The sequence below is a fragment of the Hirundo rustica genome, chromosome Z (assembly GCF_015227805.2).
Source record: "Hirundo rustica isolate bHirRus1 chromosome Z, bHirRus1.pri.v3, whole genome shotgun sequence".
NCBI classification, from domain to species: Eukaryota; Metazoa; Chordata; class Aves; order Passeriformes; family Hirundinidae; genus Hirundo; species Hirundo rustica.
In genome coordinates, this window is record NC_053488.1 from 35463665 (window position 1) to 35477438 (window position 13774).

The 13774-nt window shown below is 36.6% G+C and overlaps 1 pseudogene; it reads left to right on the top strand.

The window, feature by feature from the left end:
- The first annotated feature begins 1444 nt into the window (after nucleotides 1–1444).
- The window catches only part of LOC120765790 (long-chain fatty acid transport protein 6-like), a 35871-nt pseudogene continuing 23541 nt past the window's right edge, over nucleotides 1445–13774 (top strand).

The following is a 13774-nucleotide window of genomic DNA, read 5'->3' on the forward strand; positions in this document are numbered from 1 at the left end:
GGCTGTTTACATTTCCCTGGGACTGGAGAACATGTCTGGATAGTCTTGGTGGCTCTTTAAATGACTGAATTCTTGTGCTATTGCTCTCTCCAGTACATTCCTTTCCTCCCAGATTTACCTTCCTTGTGCAAGCAAAGCTGCAGACATGTAGTAACTCTGTGTCTGAAGTGGCAGCTCTGTTGTCCTGATTTCCTTTTCTCTAAGGGACTAATGCCAGATCAGAGCCAGGCAAAGAAAAAAGGGGCTCCAGCTGAGAGGAGCTAGCAGTCAGTTTCCACTGGAATAATACTTCTTTGGCATAGAATGCTCTCAACAGATAAACAGATTAAGACTAAGGACTGCAAATAACCAGACTACACATTAAGGCTAAAGGAATTACACAAGGATTTTGAGATAATTTTTCAAATGCACTTTCCAAGACTTCAGAGTAAATTTACCAGAGACAACATGAGAAAGTATCAAGGCTGAATGGAACTCTGAGCAACCTGGTCCCATGTGAGCTGTCCCTGTCCATGGCAGGGAGGCTAGAATGAAGTGATATCTAAGGTCCCTTCTAGCCCAAACTATTCTATGATTCTGTAATTCTTTATGGACTAATAAGTAAGTTTATTTCTGACAATGCAGAGATAATAATCTCAGTACACATGCAAAAAAAAAACATTTTGTGGAAACTTGATGAAAATAATGCAAACACAATCAGATTTCATACTTTGACAGACAGCTTCTAAAGAAAATCCAAATGCCACAAAACAACCAAACTGTGCCAGAACTTGACAGTAGCCCAGTAGCTGATCTTGTAAGGATACAAGGGATTTGCTTTAGACTGCAAATTAAGCATGCATTTGATGCCTCCTAGGAAACAACTGGTTTGCATTTATGGTAAAATCAAGACCTATTTATCACAGCGTGTAGATTTTTTTTTTCAAAAGTGTTTTGAATTTGTCTGAATTTGAGAAAATACTTCATTGTTCTGAACAGCCCCTTCATTTGGAGTGTAATTTAGTTTTCTGTGCATGTACTTTTCGTGAAATCTTTGTAGAAACCCTATAAGTGATTACCAAAAGCAAGTTAGGTTGTATTGCCAGAACACTGCAGTCAAAAGCAAATATCAGACTTTTCATTCCAGGCTTACAGCAAGTGACAACAGTATGATTTCTGCACTACAGCTGGCTGTAGGATTGTAGTCTGTCTCAGAGAGATGTATGCCTTCTCACAATAGTCACTTTCCTAAAATTCACTCCTTCTCCTTCTACATTTTCCCTTTATTTTCTTTGTTTTCTATTCCATAAAGAGTATTTTGCTCAAATAATTCTGAAACAGGGATTTGTGGGCCTTTCCTATCACATTCAAGTATGAAAAAGGTGTACCAAAATTAATCCTTACACAGTTTTGAGGACTAATTTTTTTTTTCCTGTAGTCTTCTTTGAGTTCTGTCATATACACCATGGCGATTTTTGGAAATAGAAGTAATATAAGAATGCTAAAAGAAAGCTAGGGCTGAAACCTGGTCTAATATCATCATCCCTTTTATTTATTTTCTCTTAAGATTATATGTTTATTGGTTCAGATTGTGAACCAATTTGACTTCGCGGAGAGCTAGCAAATTTACTGGTTGATTAATTTTAGTGAATCATCCATGCTTGCATGTGGCAAAGAAAGCTGAGTACAGGTTTCCAATTCATAGACAAGCCATAACACTCAGGAGGTTGCCTGTTCGTGCCCTTGGCCATTAAACAATAACATTCTGAGAAAGGAGGAAAGTCAGTAAGGAAGCCAAATGTGCTGAAACACAGGGTCTTTAAGGGCACATCTATTGTAAGACTAAACTTGCAGCTACTTTAATTTTTTCTAACATAGAAGATAAGACATTTGGCCTGATAGGTAACACAATGAAATCAAGAAGAATTGACAGATTTCAAGGTAGCTAAGAAAGTCTCCTTACAAATTAAAGACTTCAGAAATTGATGGGTTTAGAATTTTTGTTTAGAACGTTAAAACATTTTGCCTTACATTCTTTAACTTCATTTGTATGTTTATGTGCAATTAATGCCACAATGCTTTCATTTTAAAGCTACTCTTTTACTGATACATTTCATGTGCTTTATGGTATATACGATTCCACTGAATTTTACAAGTGTATTCATTTAATATTGTTTAAAATGTAAACAAGCTTGAGGAATATACCAAAAGTACAACTTTTCAGTAAGATATTTCTAAACTATAGAGAGTTTAGAAACTTAGAAAAGGCACTCAGTCTGCTGAAGAGTTCCTGAGTCATAGATTGTCATCTAAGGCATTTCTAATATTTGTAGTAATCATGGCTGAAACTTTTAAAAGGAGACTGGTCAATGCTACATATATTATGTTCTACGGATCTTGCACAATCTTCACAAGTCCTCTGCTATGACTGTTTTAAAATATGACACTTAATTTTTGCCTGAAGTACTTAAGGGATTTAAAAATTGTTATGCTATAAAAATTGTTTTCCAAACCTCAGTATGTGTTTGTGCATGATTTTATTTGAGACTGCAGGCTGCTGTTGTAAAAAATGTAAATAATATAAATATTGCAAAGTTATTAATCATCATTTATTGCAAATGACACAAAATCCTATGGTGGAAACTGGATACCTCAGAAAATGCAGAAGTTTCACACTATGCTGCCTGCAGTTCCTGTATGCTCATCAGAGTGTTCAAACTTTTGGTCTCAAATGGTCTCAAATTCTATCAGACCAGAAAATACAACTTAGGCAGCAAAGAACAGCATTTAGTGCATCTTCCAGGTGGTGTATCATACATTAATACACTTCCATATAAAACATATGATAGTAAATGCTTGGTCTGTTTGTTTCCATCTTTGTTTAGCATTTGCCAAGGAACAGTAAAAAATCTAGACATAATTTTGATTACAAGATAAAAATCCTGCACAATCCTTTCTTCACTCTTAACTCCCTTTTTCTTTTTTGTACTCTTGTGGGTCTTTTTATTCTAGCAAATGCCAATAAGGTAATTTGAAAAGTTCTCAAATTAATTGGTGGAACTGTAATTTATTTGTTAATTTCCAGTCTATGTCTCAAAACTCAGTGTTAAATATTATAATGTATGTGTTTTATATGTCTGAGATCACTAGGTCTCTCATTGCCAGCTCCAAGCATGCTATGCACATGGCTTTCAACAATTGCTGGAGGAATAGTGCTGCTGTGTGTCTCTCTGAAGATCTTTCTTCCCTGTTTCTGCGAAGATCTGATCTGTTTGTTGAGGTGGAAGAGGTGAAAGGCAATAGTAAAGAAGTGAACAAAAATTGGAATTCACTCCACAACTGACCTTTTCACACAAACAGGGGGAAAAAACCCACAAGCCATTCCTTATCTATGAAGGTGACTTATTAAAGAAAATATGGGTACTTGTGATATATGTCCTAAAGTTAATTCATGTTAAGCAATATGATATGTAATTCATTCACTGCAGAATGTAATAATACACCATGTAAAATTGATCTACTTTAAGCTTAGTTTAAGGGCAGTAGACCTACAGGTGTGTATGGGGTTAACTGAGACGAAAACTGCACGGAGGGACACGAGGAATTCCTTCTGGGAATCGTTTTGGAAAGGCACAAAGGAACGAAAAAGGGAGATGGGTGCCCTGACGACCGAATGATTACATCAGATCGATATCTTATCTGTTCCGGCCCGGTGTTAACATTTCCATAACATTTCCAAACCTTCTCCGGACAGGGCAATCATGACATTGTTCTGCCCTGAGAATCCATTCAACGGACCCCCGGACATGATCATGAATATCTAATAAAGCTACCATGAAGCAAGAGTCTTACAGTCTCGGCTCGCTCTCAGCAGAAGACTGTATAAAAACCAGCGGTATTGGACCCAATTTGTGAACAGAGGGGGTGACAGGCTGACAGAGTCAGTTACCGTGTTCACCCAGTGCCAAAATCCCGGGATTCGACGCCGTCCCTTTTAATTGTGGCTACCGGAGGCTGTGTTTAAGTCTCAAAATAAAATTCTAAATTTTGATTTACTGAATTTGGCTTGGCAAATTATTACAGTACTGATCTAGTATCGATACCCAACTGAGATGGACGAAAACTCTCTAACAGTTTAAAGTTAGAAAGTGTATGTTTATTACAGCCAATCAGCATGTGGGATAGCTCCCAAATTCACACCACAATTTACAAGTAATCACAGAGTCCTTTTATTTACAAAAGTATTGAATACCCAAAACATAAATGCATATTCATAACCCTGGTACATCCCATTCCCTGCTTCGTATGGTAATTAGCTCAAAAGCTAATAAGCATGAGTAGTTTGTTCTTTGAAATGGGTCAGTCAGCGGTTCTTTTCATGGGATGGGGTCCCCAAAATGAGGAAGTAAAGAAGTCTTCCTCCTTCTGAACTTTCCACCTTTTCAATGCAAATGTGATAAATGAACCCTTGGTAGGACTCCCACTTCATGTCTTTGTGACCGTTCAATGAGTTTCTGGGCAGAGGAGGCCTACAATTGTCTTATGTTCCTAAAAGCTATTCATCAGTTTCTATATTCTTCATTATAAACACAGCTAACCAAACAAAGTTGACAAGTAATCAGTTATTCTAATATGGAAGAGTGATCCCAAACCCAATTTCTCTTAGTTAATTACTAGCTTTTAATTTCAGCAAAGCCTACCTATCTACTTGAGTTAATTTCAGCAAAGCTTATCTCTAAGTAAAATCTTAACCCCTCTAAAAATCCTTAATTCTCAAAAGTTTATGTCTCAAAGGGACGGTGTACATTTATCAGGATGTGGACAGGAGGAGTAACAGGGTAGCACAGATCTTCCTGCATATGGGAATCTGAAAAAAGGTGACACTGTGGCCCTGCTGTTGGATTACGGACCTGACTTCATCCATGTCTGGTTCAGGCTGGGCAATCTGGGCTTCATCATGGCCTTTCTCCACACCAATAGCAGCTCAAGATCTGTGCTGCACTGCATTAATACCTGTGGAGCAAAAGCACTGGTCATACACATACTTCAAAGGAGGGAAGAAAAGGAGGGGAAAAAATAAGGAAAGTGATAGTGTTGTTTGAAAAGGAGAGAAAAGAGATAATGTTTAAATTTCAAGGGTATAAGCACAAAATATCCCCATGCAATTAATTAGTAGAAAAAAAAACTTAAATCTGAAACTCTCCAAGTACTGGACAAGGTACCAGGAGCAATAATAATGCATCAGCAATTAAACAGCCTTGGGAGATATTTTAGCATGATTTCATTTCCATTTCTATTTACTGGTTTATGTGGCTTATATAAAACTTCACTTACTACAGGAAGACACGGATTGCCTTTTTAGTCATGATTTCCTTTGGCTCAAAACACCCACATAAAAATTTATGTTACTTTGTAACATAAGTTACATAAGTTACTATGTAACTTTAAAGTAGTGATTGCAGGGTAGCATTTCTTGAAGCAAAGATTACAGCACAATGAGCTGCAGTTTTGTCCCTGTTCAGGATACATTATGCAGTACTAGGAAATTTACTTAACTTCCTACTCATGTTTTTCCATCTTCTATGCAGATTTATAATAATTCCGTAGGAACCTGTGCGGGTTTGTTATTTGGTACGTGCAACAGGCTTTGAAACAAATGTGATCAAATTAAATTCTATGTATTAGAATCATCAACCAAGTTCATGGTGTTTTACCAATTAAAATTAAAGCCACATGAGAAATATAGGGAAATTAAACATCATGATAATTTTTTCATTGTCCAGTATTGCAGGTTAGTCCTCCTATGGGAGGTCTTTAGTTGTACTTATTTTAATAATTACCATGGATTTTGTTTGTCTGTTTGCTTGCTTGCTTGTTTGTTTGTTTTTTAACTTGGCAGATGTTTGGGATAAATAGAGAAATAATTTATTTTGAATCTCTTGGAAAATACTGTTGCTGTCTGGCTGATGAGCACCAGTTCTCCTTCCCAGCATGTTCACACTCTATCCGACAAACTAGACAAGATGCCTGGTAATGCTGTTCCATCTTGTCTTAGAGCTGTCACTGACACAAGAAACACAGCTCTGTATATCTTCACATTGGGAAGTACAGGTGAGGATATGTACTAACAAAGTACAGCTAAACCACTGAAAATTCAGGCAGTAAAAATTTAGCAGCAAGAGACAAAAAGATGGAACTTGAGTTTCTAAGTCAGGACAGGGAAGAATCGATTTATTTAGAAGCACAGTACCCTTTAAAACATTTTTTGCCATGGCATAACAAGGGTGAAATTTCAGTTACTGAACTTCTACGTAGATACTCCATGGATGAAATTAATTTCTTGAATATAAAGCAAAGAAAGTTAAGTCTCTAAGTGTTGCTCAGAAAAGAAGAACAATGGGACCCCACTTTTAATTCTAAAAGGGGACTTATTTTTAGAGTGGAAGAAATGGGGAAATCCATCCACTAATCAAACAACTTTGTAGAAGGTAATTCTATTGTAAATAGAAGATGAGAGCCACTGTGGCTCTTCAGAACTTTTCCCATTTTCACTTTCTAGCAAGGGAAACCTGTATTCAGAGTTGGCCTGCACATGCCTGTGAAGGGCATTGTCTTCGTCCCCCAGTCAAAACAGACATGGCAGGGGGGCTGGGACTACATTATGTTTAAGGTCCCTTCCAACCCTAACGAATCTATAATTCCATGATTGAATAGCTTTACAGTCAGAAAGAGTGAAGGAGCTGAGAGACTAAGGAGGTATATTCATAAAACAGTGAAGGACAGGACAAAGAAGAGACAATTCTCTCTGTACATTCGCAACATAATTCTACTTACAGCAAAATTATTAATTCATGCAGTAAATTTATAGTTATTAGCACTTTCCCTTTGACAGGTTTCCCAAAAGTTGCTATTATCACACATCTAAGAACACTGACTGCCTCCTTAGTAGCTACTCAGTGTGGTGCGGTTTCTCAGGATATTATGTATGTCACTCTTCCCTTGTACCACATCAGTGCTTCCCTTCCTGGCATCAGTGGATGCATTCAGTTAGATAAAATTTACCTTTGAGTGAAGTTTCATTAACTTGACAAGGCTATAACATGTTAGTGATAGATTAATAACTGCTTGGTAACTCAAATACTATGTTTACCAAAAGACTTTTGTAATTTTAACATTTTTATCATCTCTCCCATTTGCAGGCAGTATCTAAGGTATATGCATAGTTTTTGAAGCTTAGAACAGACACTAATAGTTGTATAAATCCAACATAAAATTACTTAAGATCTCTGTATTGTTAGCACTGCTGCGCATGTTCTGTAGTTTTAACCTGAAATCTTATTTGCACCCTATGCCAAAAGTCTGTAAAGTCATTCACACAGGCATCTGAGGCTTTATTTTTAGTGTCAGAAGGTAAAACTGTATTGTGGAAGCCTAACCTTTGGAATAAGATTTACTAAATACGTTGTGGAGCTTATTCAGTCTCTTATTTGAGTAAGATCTATAAAAACAAAACAAAACAAAAAACAAAACAAAACCAAACCAAAACAAAACAAAAACAAACACAAACAAACAAACAACAACAAAAAAAAAGAAGGACAAAACCTCCCCCTCTAAATTTGATAAGGGGAGGTTGTAGAGAGCTAACAACTGGATACTTCCCAGGTATATCCTTCCTTTCTGTCCTTAGAGTCTTGCCCACATACTGGGTTTTGGCATGCTAAGTATGTATGGAGTGTTTTAAAACATATTTCAGTGTTTTGTTTATTCAGGAACAAGGCAGGCAGGCAGGCATGCTGGCTTACAGTAGCTGGTGACAAGACTGCTTCTGCCTAACAGAAACACAAAGGGGATGGGAAAATGAGTGTATGAAGAGGTTTGAGGCTATGAATTGTCTTGGAACAGAAAATATAGAGTAACAGCTTTCTCAGGTGTTCAGATAGAGACTTGGGAGTCTGGGATTTGAATGACAAAGCTTTAAAGTGGATGAGGCTTAAGAGCTCTGAGAGGTTTCAAGATCAGGGAGGAACAGGCAAGCTGGGAACAAGTGGACTAGAAGGGATTCAAAATTTGGAAGGCCCTGGGAAGCTTCAGATGGGACAAACAATACTTGGGAAAAACAGAATATTTGAAAGGATAAAAGAGGGAAATTCATAAATTCTTGACACTTAGGAAGGGATGGGGTGTCAGATATGGGGTGTCAGAGAGGTGTAGAATGAGGTGGCTTCTGGAATGGAAAGCTCTGAAAGAACATCAGTGTCACAGAAGCAAAAAAAAAAAAAAAAAGTGTTGATTCTCAGTTATCAAGGAATAGAAAACGGGAAGTGAAACAGAAACATCAAAGACTCACCCCATTTCCTTTCTACCACTTGTTACACAAACAGACAAACTGTGAGCTACCATTTCCCCCATTTCAAGATCTTTTTTCAGAGTTAAACCAGTTCATGATCTTGACAGAAACAGAATGTTTAGGCTGTGACCTATTCCTAACAATGGGAGATGGTTAAAAGAGTTGCTTCTTTTGCTTCTGCTACTCTAAGCTTTTAGTTCCTACTCAGAAAAAGAAGAAAGGCTTAATTGTGCAAGTCACATTTAACAGACAGATCCTATTGGAAATAACTTACAATTTATTTAGTTAGATGAATTTATCAGTAATTGTACTAAAAGAATGACCTTTTGTTGTTGTTTTGGGGGGTTGTTTTTTGTTACAATGGTGGCAGAAGACAAAGGGTTTATTTTAAAGGTTATTGTGAATTTTTTTATCTGTTTTCATCACATATGAGCAACCTGTGTTTTGAAGAAGCAATTTTCTGTGAGACAGTTTTGGAATGACTGGAAATACAATGTTACCATGTTTTTACATATAGGAGAACTCCACCGCTGCCTCTGCAATTCGCTCTGTGTAAGTTCCGTCTCCAAAGGCAGTTTTAAGATATAGCAAATCTGAAAGTCGGATAGATTCACCCAATTTGAACAGTATAGTATTTTCAATGTTTCATCGTTTTCTTCAGTGTATACAGAATTTAGGTTTTGCTTTCCTTGCTGTTGCCAATAGCAATCAAGTTTATATCAGCAAATGAAGTGGTGACAAAGGAACAAGCCTGGCAGGATAGGACACTTACACCCTGACACTCACAGAAATGCCTCTGCAAAGCTAAGCTTGCTGGCTTTTCATGTGAGGCACCAGCAAGTCTCAGGTTAGTCAGGAAGAGATATAAGCTGTAAAAGCCTAATCATACTCGCTGACCAAACAAGAGTCTGAACCAGATTAAATGATTAAACTATTTCAGTGCTCTGTTCCAAAGCAGTTACTTATCAAGAGAAGCCTACAATGTTCAGCATTTAATGAATGATAATTAATTTTTAACTTTGAAACCAATGAATGAGTTTTTATTAGTTTAAGTCTTTTTCTTAGAGGTTTTCAAAAGGCACATTCTGTTCCATGCCTGTATATATGATGATGGATATATCCATATAAAGCCAAAGTACTAATAGTGTGGTGCAAAATCTTGGTCCCCCCAGGGATAGCAGTCCTTAAGGTCATGATAGCTAAATCATGATCAGGTTTATAACAAAGTCAAATGTCACCAAACAGTGACAAGTAAGTCTGAAAATATTTCTTAAGTTGCAACTCTCATTTCTCAATGACAGTGGGAAGGCTTGGTTAATTTTTTTATTATTATTATTATTATTATTTTACTTGGGAGTTAGGATATTGCTGAAGGGAGGTGACAAGAAGTACTCCTACCTCCCTCAGAAAACATCATGTACAAGCACAAAGCTCAAATGTCTCCAATGGCATTTATCAAAGACTGATGCAAGGACTAGGAACAAGGGAACACCTGAAATTATTCTCCAGCTGGTTTGAACAGAATCTTACTATTGGATGGCCTGGATGTAGGAGAGGTATCAAAGACAAAAAGTATTAAAGGGTAGAAGACAAGACAGCTGTTGGCCAGAACCCAAGCCTGCACAAAAGTTGTATCAGTAGTCCATGGATCAGAAAACCACTAAGGATTAATTATCTAGGCCAAACCCATTGTGAAATGGTTTTTCCTGCAGGAAAGAGCAATGGAGAACTTTCTTTTCTTGACTCAATAATAAAAATTTAACAGAGAAGAAATAGATGGAACTGGTAAGATGGAAAAACATAGAGGTGGCCTAGATGAGTTGAAGCAGGTGAGGTTGCTAACAGAAGTGGATCAGGTACATCAGGTGTACTGTCAAGGTCACATATCTCACTAGACTATGACCACATATAACATATAACCAGATGTTATATCCATATATAACATGTAAGCTCCACATATAATCTCTACTGTACCCCACAGGTTCTTCTACACCGAAGGAAACCTGTGCAGGCCAATAGGTCTGGTGTGGCTTAGGACTAGGGCTGAACATGAGAGAGCCATTGGAGTATGCTCTACATCACACACAGGGTGTCTGTCCTTCCCTCCTTCCCTGAGCTAGCCCAGGTCTCACAAACAGAGAAAGAGTATGGATTTAGAAACTAGGAGACACTTGGTGATTTCTAGGTGTGGACAGAAACTCTGTGAATAATTACATCTACTGCAAGATAACTAGCCCCATGTACCTATCAGACGTAAATATTAGGCCCATAGAAGTTAACAAAATAATGAGAAAGTATGTCAAAGAGTGTTTTTAAAGGAGACATGTAACTTTTAAATAAAGACATTTAAAATTCAAGGTAGTAAAGGGAAATGCTGCAGACTGTTGTAGCAGGCATGAACCAAGGTAAGAATAACAGTTCCTCCTATGGTTTGTAATCTCTCAAACTCATGAGTTTCACTTCGAATCTCACAATATAACAAAATGTATTGGGGAAAAAACCAAAACCCATCATTTCACCCTGAAGACAAAATGCTGAAGAAGGGACAACATTACACGTGAAATAGGTCTCCCAGTCAGCCTCCCAGATAGTTTATAATTGCATTGGATTACATACATGTGATCAAAACATTTATTCCTTCAGATTTACCGTTAAAATTGCAAAAGAAAACACATCTGATTAGGCAGAAGCATGGAATTTCAATCTCCTGTTTGACTCCTGTGTTTAATAAGTGAGGTTTAGTCTTTAGCGGCAAATAATTAACCTGCCATAAAATACAGTTCTAGATCAAATGAAGTTGTCTGTTAAGACATAGTTAACAAAACAATTTTATGTGAACGTTTTTGAAAGTCAACACTTTGAAACTCTGTTAAAGCATTTCAGTGTAATTACATGGCAAAGTTCCATCTTTAAATCACCTTACTATTATTTAGAAATCAAACATAATTTTACAGTTTTAAAGGTTAAAATAACACTGCAACAAAACCAAAATGCATTTATTTGGTTTGAAGATACCATTCCTGTTGGTCTGAAATAAGTTTATTTTCTACTGACCTTCAGCCATAACAGTAACTTAATTGCTAAATCCTAACTACACCTCCAAAAAGGTGAAGGCTTCTGAGTCTTGGCTGCAGTCTTATAGATAGGGTGCTGATAGGGAGCAGTATGCTCCCATGCAGAAAGCACTTACGTAAGTAAACTTTTGAATAGTTTACCATAATAATTACATCATTGACAGGTAACCATAGCACATTAGCAACTACATTTTGACTGCAGATTTTATTATCATCTTTTGGTGAATCTGGATTTAAGATTAAAATTGAACCTAACCATATGACATATTTTAAGCAGCTTTGAATTATTCTGCTGCTTTTTCAGGTTCCATAAGGAATACGGCAGATGTGCAAAATTTTCTACCAAGTATCATTACAAAAGGTATCAACCATTGTGTATCACAAGTGTTTTCTAAGGCTCAATTTTGTTGATTCAGGAAAATCTCTCTTTGATGGGAAAGGAACTTCCATTCTATGGGAAATGTCACTTACTTGAAACCTATTTATTTACAACTAAAATCTTTTAAACTTTGTAATACACATCCTAGTTATAGAGTTCATAAGTGAAAATTCAAAGAACTACAGAAATAAAGTTTTCATCCTTCAAAACCCCCTTAACCTCAGACTAAGATTTCCTATGGTTTTCTGTGTGATTTATAAAAAAATTTCTGTTCTGTGAAATATTTTAGTCAAGATGGTAGTTCATAAATGAAAATTGTTCTGTTAGAAAGTGTAAGGTCAATTTTAGGTATTTAGACACAATTTTCTCAGCTACAGAATGTTTGTGGGGATTTTTTTTGTCTGTTCACAGAAATAAGGGGACAGAGTTCATGAAGTGTGCATTGCTCTTGGAAATGGTGTCAGACCTTCTGTATGGAAAGAATTTCTGATGAGGTTTGGCCCAGTTAAATTATTTGAATTCTATGGGTCCATAGAAGGAAGACTTAATTTCCTGAACTACGCTAATAAAATAGGATCCATGGGCCATGCTGGCATCTTCTCAAAGGAAAGGATTATTAATTCAAGAAACCAATCAATTAACCATACAAAGGAAAGGCATGGGAAAGGCAGAAATTATAAAGAACAGGAAGGAACAGCTTCCTTCTTTCCAGATACAAGAAAATTTGGTTCATGGAAACAGAAGCTTTATTCTTAGCCCCTTTCTTGGGTCTGTACTCTGTCCACACATTTCGAAGCCACAATAAATATACACCATGAGTACATAGAAGCCTGTGTACCCAACTTTTTCCCCAGAATGTATAAAAAAAACCCCAAATTGACTGTAGAAGAGGCTATCCACAGGACTGATTAATGATGATTTTTGTTAAAGTTTACTTATCATCCTGAAAATCCACATATATTAAATGATGAGGCCAGAAACTAGTTTTGATTTTACTTCTGGTGACTTATTAAAGAAATATGGGTATTGATCTAGTATTGATACCCAACTGTGACGGACAAAAACTCTCTAACAGTTTAAAGTTAGAAAGTGTATGTTTATTACGGGCGGGCAGCACGCGGGATATTTCCCTAATTCGCACTGCGAAATTCACAGGTAATTACAAAGTCTTTTATTTACAAAAGTGTTGAATATCCAAAGTACAAATGCATATTCATACCCCTGTCACCTCCCATTCCTCGCTTCGTATGCTAATTGGCAAAAAGGCTATTAAGCATGCGTACTTCGTTTCTTAAAATGAGTCGGGGGTCTGTTTTGGGGAGGGGTCACCTAAAATGAGGAAGTAAGATGAGTCTTCCTCGTCCTGACCTTGCTACCTTTTCAATGCATTCGTGACAAATGATTCCTTGGTAGAACTTACAGTTTCCTGTGTTCAATGGGTCCTTTAAGCAGGAAATCTGCAGCTATCTTATGTCCTATTTACCACATTTTGTTTTTCATTACAAGCACAACTACATAAACATAAACCTGACAAGAAATGAGCTACAAGATCCAGGGTAGCTTATCTAAGATCCGGCTTCTGTTAACTGTGAACAAAGATTACCTATCTACTTCAGCTAATTCAGCAACTTATTATCTTAACTTTCCTAAAAAATCCTTAGTTCCTCAAAATTAACGTCTCACTGGTATGAATCAGGAGATAGATATTCCAAAGCAAACTTACAGAAATTTGCTCTTTAACTGCATCCCCACTCAGTAAAACTAGTGTCACACTTTCTTTGAAATACGATTAGCAAAATAACAAAAATTAAAATTCTCATCAAATAAATGAGAAAAATATTAGTCTCAAAATATCTAACCTATAAATTTACGTATACAACCACTGTTGAAACTCTCAGTGTTTCTACCATAAAAATGCCTTGACAGTCTCAAATACTTTTCCAATTTTTACAGTTTCTGTGAATCATTAATATTATACTACAATGAAATACTATC